The sequence below is a fragment of the Venturia canescens genome, chromosome 11 (assembly GCF_019457755.1).
Source record: "Venturia canescens isolate UGA chromosome 11, ASM1945775v1, whole genome shotgun sequence".
Taxonomy (NCBI): domain Eukaryota; kingdom Metazoa; phylum Arthropoda; class Insecta; order Hymenoptera; family Ichneumonidae; genus Venturia; species Venturia canescens.
The window spans coordinates 10,854,274-10,866,101 of record NC_057431.1 but is presented as its reverse complement, the minus strand read 5'-3'; positions in this window follow the sequence as shown (position 1 = coordinate 10,866,101).

Here is an 11,828-nt window from a genome sequence, read left to right as displayed (position 1 = left end):
TCGGCTTAATAAAATCGAGATATTTAATAATGAACTGCTGATCAAGGAATTTGAATATACTATTATTCGCTTCTACTTTGATGAATTTTGTTCAAATATATTATTTTTTTATAAAGTTTTTTTTTTATTTACCCCATTTTTCATTGCATTATATAACACGTTTTGTTCTGTGGGTCGCTCTGACATCATTTAAATTTGACGGAACCTCACTTTAGTTCGATAAGGTTTTCGTTATAGCAATACCCAGAGTCTTATTGTTTTAGAATAGTCAAAAAACGACAACGACATTATGGTCATCAGGTCTTCTCAAGCACCTTATATAAACTTTGCAGATGTCTCCAAACCATTCCAAGTTCCATCTTATACATTTCAGAAGCGTCACTTAGTCAAAAATATTCTCGACTTTTTCCTTTTTCCCGATATTTGCTTTGTGCAGTCCTTTTGTTATTTGAAATTTATCCCCAACTAACACACTATTGTTTGAGGGCAAGAACTGGGTGTGCTCCGATATGTCTCCGAATTTTTTTATTGAATCCGATCGATACCTTCTGAAGTATCATCTTCGGTGACGTCTTATACTAATACATATATAATATATACCAATATCTCGTGGCTTCACCGATTCCTCTAAAAATTTGTTGTCTATCTCGACAACATCATGGTCTATAGTGTCCAGGTGATCACCTTTATGGCCTTTGAAATCTCGATCGACAGAGTCAAGATTTTCGGTATCTGCAACGACGCCTTCATAATTCATGGGATCGAGATCAACGTCTCATTGATTTCGACATTTATACGGATGCTGTCATAAGTTTTTGATGTCCAAGGCGGACAGCTGCCAAGTTGTTTATGTCCAGGTCCATTTCTCGACGGCTTTCGATGTCTAGTTCTACGGCTTTACAGTTTCTGATGTCCACGCATATTTCGCTATTGTTTTCGATTCCTAGGTCGAATTCGTCGTAATTTATTAGGTCGAGATCGACACCTTGTTGGTTTCGCTGTGCCAAATGTTGAAAATTTAAACTACAGTCCTTATCTACCGGATTTCTTCGCGAATATAACGATTAGGCAAATATAAAAAATATCAAAATTTGCGATTTAAATAGCCGATTGGAGCTGAGGTCCGTTTTTGGACACCAGATTTTTCTTCTTAACGCATTAAATGAATACGCAATGAAATACCAAGTAGTTTGCGTACACCATGGCACCTTTTACGCCAGTCACAAAAATCATTTTATCACAAATTGTACACACATTCGTCGCAATCGAAGAGACCAGAGTCCGATTCACATCGATTCACTTTTCATTACGAAATTTATTTTTCGCGATTGCAACAAAAACTCATGTCTGACACGCCACAGCGACCATATTTACACATTTAATTACATAAAAATTATTTACGATATAGGTCAGAAACAACTTTCAAATGCTGAAAAATGCGATTTTTTGACATTTTTAACGGTTTTTGGAAATTTACTTAAAATTGGTGAGTATAGGCGTTGAACTGGGCCAAAATTCGAATTCAGTGCGTCATTAGACATAGAGATTGATGAGTCCAGTCAAAAATACTGACCACTTTTTTTGCGTGCCGGTGAAATCACTGCAAACTCGAAAAATACTGTAACTATACGCAAATGATGCCGAAAATTATAATGAATCAAAGAAAGGTGATCTCGTCATGAAATTTTGGAAATAAATTCGTGAAAATAATAAAATAAAAAAGCGCAGGCGCAGATCGAATGCTTTCGATCAGATCGCAGCACTAACATGTTTTCGGTGAAATTAAATTCTTAAAAATTTAATTCTCTTTTCAAATGAAATCTTTAAATAATACCAGCACACAAAAAAAATTTGGTCTGTACCTTGAACCGGACCCATCAATCTCTACGTATTTTGACCCACTGAATCCGAATTCAGAGTCAGATTGGCCAATATATCTTCAAAATATTAATTAAATTCAAAAAACACTGCAAAAGTTGCGAAAAAACGCCGTCGAAAGCATGATAAAAGTTATCGTTGTCCTTACTCGTAGGTGTTTTTCACGTAATTTGATGCACCGAGTTTTAATCTCAGGTCAGATTGGCTGATACACTCTCAAAATTTCGAGTAAACTGTAAAAAAAACTGCTAAAAATGGGTACAAATTGCCATCATGGGTGTGGGAAAAGTTTTATTGATCTAGATCGAACGCGCTTTTTTGTATTTAAGGCGCTGAAACCGAATCCAGAGTCTATTTAACTCGTACGTCTCCAAAATTTTGCTTTCATGGAAAAAAAACCGGCTAAAAATCTTTTTTACGAATTTCGAGTGGCTCAATCCGAATCCGGTGGCTAGTAATCCCGTTCATGCATACTTTCGAAGTTTGTTCTTGTTGGCCACCCTTTCTGAACGTTGTGTTTTTTTCCTGTCTCTACTGTCCTTTAATCTCATAAAAAACAGGGATTTTTTGTGAAACACGTTTGTTTATCTTAGAGTAGTGTTGCAATTTTGAGATCACCACAAATTTGCCATTGATGTTCCGAATACTTTATTATCTTCCATGCCATTTTTTAATTTTCGTAATTCTCTCTCAGCTTTGTCGAGTGAGCTATTGGAATAGGAGCACATGTGTTTCCATTGTGGAGTAGAACGGCTTTGAGACTTCTTTTTGACAAATCAATGAAGAGTCTCCACTCATCGTTTTTGTATATGTTCGGTTTGAATTTATCTACCAAGCCTTTCACATCTGAACAGTACATCAATGAATTTTCTTCGTCGTTTGAGAATAATTGCCGAAACTCCTTTTCCCTGTCACGATAAAAGTAAGCTAATGTTTCTATTGATAGCAAATTTTTCTTTTTCAACATTGTCGTCAAGTATTCTTCTTCATCTTTCGGCAGTCTTAAATTTCGTATGTGATCATTCAGTTCTTCTTGGTTGAAAGTTTGGGGAGGGAATTCCCTTCCATCATCTGGGAAGGAATCGTCATCCTCGTAACTTTTTGCTTGATAGATCTCATCAACCTCCATTACTATCTCTTCATCAGAAAGTTTCACATCAATCGGTTCGGTAGTTACGGTTTTGTCGACAGCCACTACTTTTGCTGGTTTCTGGACTGATGAAACGTTGGCGTACGAAATTTTACTTTTGGAATTTTTCATGAAGCCAATAATGTCGGTCATACAAAAATAAAGTTTTATATTATTGGTATGCAGGAAGTCCCTGTAAACTTTAATATTTCTGCGAAGTGGTATGTGTGGCAATCATTTCCCTTTTTGGTTTTGACTTTAATACATGAACTAAGAAATTCATTACTGAAGTCTTTAGCTGCTTATTTCTAAATAGGTATGAAATTGCTGTCTTTGAAACCAAACGCAGATACATCAAACAATTTTGAATTCCATTGACTTTTAATTGCGCTGTCTTTTTTTTTTTTTGCTTTCCTTTTTTAATTTTAGCATAATTAATTTAAAAAGTCTGTGATACTTTATCTGTTGGTATCGAAATGTAGATGATTATACTGCAGTGGATACTTGCAAACTTAGAAAATTCTGTGCATTGATATGTGAGCTGTGTATAATCACTTCATATCGTTGATCAAGGTAATATGGATTATAAAAAATGCTACAAAAAGTCATCGGTGGCTCATTTTTGGATGGCATTAGGATTTCTGATTTCAGAATGCAATGTAAGCATTGAAAGATAAGCAATTCTGTTGGTCTTGACAAGCTTTATACTTTTTCTTTCTCTGGTTGGACCTTGTCAGCAATGTGCAAACTTTGAAAATTTTGTGCATCGACACCTGTGTTGAGTATTTCCACTCTGCATCTTTGAGTATGGTGACATGAATTGAAGAGAATGTTACAAAAATTCATCAAAAGCACAAGTTTGAATGAAATGAAAATTTCTATAGCTTCAAATTGCGATAAATGTATCCGAAAACGGCCAATTTTATTGGGTTCGATGAGCATTACCATGATCTCTGTCTCTCTCTCTCTTTCTTTGAATCAAGTTTTGGAAAAAATGAATATAAAAAATTTGTTATATTGAAAGGTCTTCATAGGTTTTTTTAATGAAAGTGGTTTCATAAAAAAAATTTAAAGCAAAATGTTAGCGAATTATTGTAGCGCCGATAATCGCGACGGGTGTATTCACACTCTGGAGAAGGGGAGGGTGCGAGGCGAATAAGCCTAGGAGGGCAGTATCCGGAGAAACGAGAATGAGTTCGGTTCGTCGCCCGTGGGTCTCGATAAAGTCGATACCATTAAGATTTTAATATTTACGTACCGGTGTCGTCCATGTTTGTAAAACGTGATTTTCTAACCAAACAATAAAAAAAAGGACAAGATCAAGCCGTGCCCCAAGAAAAGCAGAATCACAGGAACTTCTTTGTTTTATTTTAATCGAATTTTTCATCTCCACGAGCCTAGCCGCTCCCAAAAGATTCGACCAACGACCTGACAAATATTACACAACAACAAAAATTTATAAATATATTGCATATATTTATTTTTATTGATTTTTCAAATTTACATTTATATTTTCATAAACTGAAAATGATTTTACGAGGGGAGGCTGCGGGAGGTGCATCGTCTTACGGGCTCCCACTTTACGTGCTTAGGGTGTCCCGAAAGCCAACGATAATATTGCTGGTGGTGACAGGGCAGGTCATGAAGATGCGGAAAACCCACATATGGGCTTAGTAAAAATTTCATAGTTTCTGAGATATTCGCACTTTTCTGAAATTCTTGAAAATCTCTAACATTAGACAATATTTTACGAATCACATAACAATTTTCACGAATCACAGTACTGCAATGTAGAACCGAGCAATGTTGATTCGAAAGAAAAGAAACACCCGGCCTCGCATCAACATTGCTTCTGTTAGACAGAGCTAACAGTTTACTGTATAAAGTGTACTGTGCAACGGTCATCAGTGTCAACATTGTTGCAAGGCTGGGTTTTTCTGCTCTTCCGAATCAATATAGCTCGGTGAAAATGGACGAAAAATCATTTTCGAAGATTATTAATACACGAAATAGCAACACGTGGAATGAGATTTGATTACAGCACCCCATCGAACTTTCGTTTTAATTTAGTAAAATCATTATTTGGCCAATTGACTTCGGCTTGGTTTAGTACACTCAGCATGAATATGCAACTGTATTTTATTCATGGTGAATACAAAGATAGTGGTCATGCGGCATCTATCCGCTATCGAGAAAAATATCCCAATGCTTCCCATCATGCCGATTATCGATATTGATTCGAATAATAAATCAGAAGCCGTATACAGACAAATAATATTGATTTGTCTCTTCAAACACATCGTTGAATGAAATTAAAAAATTGGTAAAAATACTTGGAGTATCTTAATAGCAATCTTTAAGGGTAAACCGCTATGTTCAAGACTCTAAAATTAAATCTCTTTTTTATAATAATCTATCACCATTCCTAAATATGTCCATTATGAAAAATCACCATCGACCAAAATATCTTACCTACAATGGATCTTGATGGTTGAATCCAAATTTATATCGCTATTCTTCATCGGTGGAAGAAAAAACAGTAATTATGCAGTTTGGCTACTTTTCTACTCTGTGCGCGCGCACGCGCGCGCGTGTGTGTGTGCGCGCGTGTGTGCGTGCGTGCGTGCGTGCGTGCGTGCGTGCGTGTGTGTGTGTGTGTGTGTGTGTGTGTGTGTGTGTGTGTGTGTGTGTGTGTGTGTGTGTGTGTCCCCACCTGCCCTAATGTGAACTCCTAAATAGTCTGATATACGCCAAATCCCCGCATTTTTCCAACAACTTCAAAACCCCATAACTCATGGTTTTTATGAAAAATGTTAGCCTCCCCCGACGAAATATCACTTACTATAGTCCAATCAATAACTTCGAGAAGAAAAAAAATTTCCATTGATTTTCGGAAAAGTAGCCGAACTGCATAATTACCGAAAAAAACTACTAAGCCAAAACGTGCCTAGTTATTCATTATTTTGTCATTATTTAGTCATTATTTCGACTTTTCGATCTTCGAAAATAACTCTCTTTAGGCATATCTCTATATCCGTGCATAAACGACTGATAATCAAGGTCGAGGTATACGATTGTGCGTTAATTAAACGCCTTGATTTCTTTTTTCAAATGACAATTCAAAAAAAACATCGAGACGAGTTTGTATGGAAAATTCGAAAAAAAAAAATGAAACTTGCAAAAAAATAGTTTCGTTACTCAATAGACAATTTTTGCTGCCAAGAAGTGTACGAATGAAGCATCATTGCTAAATAAATCTGCATACCTCTAACGACAAAAAGCATCGAATGACGCAGATTAAAATGAAGCGATGCTAATTTAAGGAGGTTGGATCGCGACGATACAATGGTGCCATGCTAAACCATGTTAAAAACATTCAAAATTTCAAAATGATAAGAATTTAATAAAATTTGGTAAACGTATTCTTTAAAAATATATATGACAATATAGATTTTTTTAGATTTTTCTACTACATAGCTCTCGAGTAATTGAACATTAAAGTTCACGTGTACAAGCATAGAGCTTACATTTATATTTACAGAGTTATAAATCTCTTGCATAAGAACTTCGATTTAAGGCGCAATTATTCGACAACCATGTGGTAAAAAATTTTGAAAAAAATGGTATTTGTATACTCGATGCCAAAGAATGTTATTACCAAATTTCTGATTATTTTAATTTCGTGATCCAACCTCCTTAACTATTTTATTACCATACCTGTTAAATCACATGCGTGTAACAATACGAACAAAAAATCTTCGTTCCTATTTACAATTCATCGTCAACAGTGGAGTCTCTCACATGCCAATTAAAATTCTCATAACTACAGTACACTCGATAGATCGCATTATCGACCATCGCAAATTTCTCGAGTTAACGGTATAAACGTTGGGGATTTTTTTCAAATAGTGAAATAAAAAATGAGGTCAATTTTGATATATTTAAGATAACATCGAATGATAAGAGCCTAAGGAGAATTTATAGCACCGAAAATAGCTCAAAACGGTCATCAGAAACATGACTTTTTAGCTCAACGTTATTTTTCAATAATCGTATTAAATAATAACTCAAAACACCCATTTTATTTAGAGTTATTGTTCCTAAAAGATTCACACATATTAATTATTCTAATAAATAATTTGATAATAAGTAATAATAATAAAGTATTAATAATCTAATAATAATAATGATAATAATAAAAAAGGTTTTAATCACTCTAACAGATGAAAAAATTAATGATACCACGGTAATCTTTCGTTACAATTTGCTAATCACTCATATCTCAACTCGTATAAAATGTCTATTGTAAATGACGTTGTGAGCTATTTTATCTTTGTTGAAATTTCGATAATAGTTGAATTTCGAATCTTAGTAGTCAGAAAAAATCAGCATTGTGACTACACAATCGTTGATTTTCAATGCTCACAATTTTTTTATTTTACTAACCAACAGTTTTTCTATAACGAAGAAAAAAACATTTTTTACGACAGATAATCAAATTACATTACTACGTAATACGAGTTTAAAAATTTACCAAATACGTGAGAATATTTGAAGGAATTTCGTAACTTTTTTGTTGAAAGGTACAATTTTAAATTCACAAAATTTTCAGCCCACCGAACAAAAAAAAATCTATAAAATACTATTTTGAAAAATATTTTAACGAAGAAATTAGAAAAAAAAATTCAATGATTCATAACACTATTTTATGTAAGAAAAAAATTGTTTTTCTCTCCAATACATTTTTACTAAACGTTTTATCATAATAACAGCTCCAATATAACTTTGTAGCTGTATTTTTATTTTAATTTTTCTATTTTTTTATTTCGATTTTTTTTCCTATTTGTTGATTTTTTTTACTAATCTCAATAATATTTAATTGACACTATAAACAATGATAACGACCTGCTATAATTTCAGCTTTCTTCGCCTGCATCAAAACATCATTGGGAATTCGTTCTCCCTTTTCAAAGGGAAGCCGACCTCCGAGGGTGACGATATTTTCAGCCACAATAATGGCCCTTCTTTCGGCCCAATAATTGGGCGCGCATTTAACACTCGTTAAGCTCGCAAGGAGAAAAAAAAACGTCACTAGAAACTCGTATTTTTTCATACTCGACACTGGGAATAATTCCACGAAATAAAAAATACAAAAAACTTAGTTATTCACGATGAATAATTCGATGACCTCTCGACGAGCCCGTGAACGTTGAATCACTCCGCCGTATCCGCTCACAGGCTTGACTAAGACTGAGGCCCTGAGGCACAGGAGCATGAAAGCCTTCTCTGTCTTTCAAGTGCAAACACTTCGGTTCCACTCCGCTCGGATCCTCCAAATATTCCCTTGTATTCTTTATGAATCAACATTCTTACACTTTGTTCCCGTTCTCACGAAAATTAGTATCAAATTTGATGTTTATTATTCTTATTACCAACATTCTTTCATAAATCCGCATCATTCTGTTCTCGAAGTTTAAAAATCAGCATGCACATTATCAGAACAAAAACAATTCCGTGTGCTCGTTATAAAAACTATTTTTCACCCATTTTTTTTAATTTTCCTATTTCATAGAGAAACATTGATCAATCGATGGGTTAATTAGTCATCAAAATAATTTATTATTAAGATTAAATAAATTGAATAACATTTAAAAATTAATTGCTCAAATAATTCACTAATTATTAAATTATATTATTATTTTCTATTTTTATAATAATTATTATATAATTAAATATTGAAGTAGTAATCATCATATAATAATGATAATGAGTTCATATTATCAATACTATTTCCTGCAATGTTTCCTGCAAAAGATTTTCTTCCATTCTGATCTCAACAAATCTCTCCAGTCAAGTGATTGTAATCGTAGAATTTATTCGAAAGAAAAAAAAAGTCTATGGAAAAAAAGAAGAATTCTTCAAAATCTTGTTTGAAGGGTTATCGAGGGTGCTCTTCCAGAATCTGGCATTTATTTTGTAAAATAAAATTAAAATCTTTATTATTTTTGTATTTTTAAGTAAAAAGTCAAAAATTTTTGACGTTTTTTTTCTTTCAAATAAAATTTGGATATAGTGGCTGTACTTGAATAACCATATTATCGCCAGCACAGGTACCCTCGATGTCTCACCTTTCCAGAACACTGATTATGAACTCTTTTTTCTCTCACAATTTTTCCAAGATGATAGTTTTTGCGAAACAGCATGATGTAAATTTTCATAATTTTTTTTCTCGAAAAGTATCGACTTGACGAAAAAATTGTATAGGGTAAAAAATGTTTAGAATCAACCGAAGAACACGTGTGATTTTTTGCAAAAATTTTCTAGCTATTCTTGAATTTTTCAATTTGGACAATTTTTTAAAAAATTTCAAAATTTTATTATTATTTTTATTACAATTTACTAGTTCTGCTGCAGTAATTTTCTGAATCAAAAATGCAGCAAGTTTCTTTTCATCGACGATTTGGAACGTGATACTTTTTCGTACACGCTCACGTTTTTCGCTTTCCTGCTGAATGGACAAATACCAGCGAGTTTATTGACAGCCAAATCTTGAATTTTTTCGCAAACTCTACATTTTAAAAGGATCCAGGATGCTGAAGAAGAAATAATCGAATAAAAAAACTTGTACAGACGCAATTTTGGTTCGATATCATTTATTCACGTCGTCTTAAGTATTAAAATTTGTAATGTCTTATAAATTCAACAAAAACTTCGGCGGTTGTTGGACTGTGTGGGGAGAGAGAGCGAGAGTGTAAAGAAATGTCCTTCGCGTGAGCACTTATGAATGACTGAAACCGAAAATAAAACACAAAAAACAACTCGATGAATCTTCATTTTTCGAAATTGAAGACTTTTGTTTTGTTTGTTCGATTTATCTCAAATGAACGTTGGATTTTTTTTCTTCATTTTTTCATAGGTAAACCTCGTTTCTTTCCAGTGTATTTCGTACTGAAATGTTCGAAGGTAAACAAGAATTTTTTACCGCTTTTGAACATCATAAAAAATGATTCTCGCTATTATTATTTTACTTGCGTTGCTCACAATTGTTACTCACTACTATTCGCTTGATAAATCATCGTCTCTGTGATTTCATTGTTCGTGTTTCGTGTAAAAGGTCCACACTTCAATTCATTAGATTACGTATAATCGAAGATATGAATTTCTTGTTTTTGTGTGGGTTTGCTTTCGAGTGTTTGTTTAGAGATTGGGAGAATATCGTTGTATCGTAGGCGAATCTTCAAGATAAAAAGTGACGACTAAACATTTATTGAATCGTACAGTTCTGAGCAAAACGAGAGGTTTTCACTAGAAGTTAAAGCTTTTCATAAGTGGCTGCATAGAAAATTTTTTTAAATCAACATTTTTCGTACACTCTCCGAACTCATTTTGAATTCTCGACACTGTTTTTCTTCTAAATTTTCAAGATTCAAGACTAAAAATTGCATTTTTTTGAATCAACGAGTTTTTGAAAATTCAAGTTTATCCAAGAAGTGAGAAAAAAAGGATTCAACGAAATCATTAAAATACTTTGATCCCGAAATTTAGTGTAAACTTTTTAAAGTACGTTGAAAATCTTTTTTGTACGAAATCTACAACGATTGGGCAACAGTTTTTTGAAATTTTATCGAAAAATCGATTCCGAAAACTTTTTCTGCATCGATTATTTTATAGAATGGTCAAAATAAAACGAAAATCATTTTGTAAAAAAGTACGAATAAGTGATTTTCTTTTGAATAAGAAAGTATGAAATCCTCTGTATTTTTTAGTAATTTCCACGTGAGTTTTTGAGAGTTTACGATCGATTTAAAAAATTTTTACAAGTATTGGAATTTCCAGTTTTCCAAGTATTTTCCTTGAACAATGTGAAAATAGTTTTTCGAACTACTTTGTTACAATTTTTTCCTCAATACTTTCGAGAAACCCTACCGAAAAATTTCAGGTTTTGAATCACAGCAGACGATTCTCAATTCGTATTTCTTATCAGAATTATAATCTTAGAATCTTTTTTTCTCATTTATCCTCAGAATGTTTACTAGGGTGGCCCTTAATATGGGTAAAAAAAAAATTGATCGCGCCGCCCCCCAAAACGGTTCCAAATGATAAAAAAAAATCTACGCAAAGCCGTAGCTATGTCCGGTAAGAGGAAGACGTGCCTGTAAGCATGAACTTGGATTTAAATATCAATTTTTCTGCATGATTTAGTAATTTTTAAAAATGTTGTATTTCAGTGAAAAATGGTCGTATCGAGGTTTAAAAAAACGCATTTTGAAGCTTCAAGTTTCTAATTTCAAGATCTTATGACGAAAAAAATACAGAGCTACATGTTCTGCGCAATTTTGAGAAAAAGTGCGAGAAAAAAACAGCAAATTTTTATGCTTTTTTATCAATTCCATAAGCGTAGATTCATTTTTTTCAACTAAGCCATAGTATGGACCGGATAGCTGGTTTATTAAGGAGGGTGGCTACCGACGATACAATGTTGCCATGCTAAACCATTTTAAATACATTAAAAATTTCAAAATGATAAGAATTTAATAAAATTTGGTGAACATATTCTTTAGGGACAAATTTGACAATACAAATTTTTTAAGATTTTTCTTCTGTACAGTTATCGAGTAATTGATCACTAAATTTCAAGTGTATAAGCATAGCGTTTCCATACATATAGGTATACATTCCGGGCATAAGAAATCTGCTTTAATGCGTAATTACTCGATAACTAAGCAGAAGAAAATTTTGAAAAAAATTGTGTCTTCGGACTTGATGTTGAAGAACATTATAACCAAATTTGATCAATTTCTTATCATTTTGACGAGTGTAG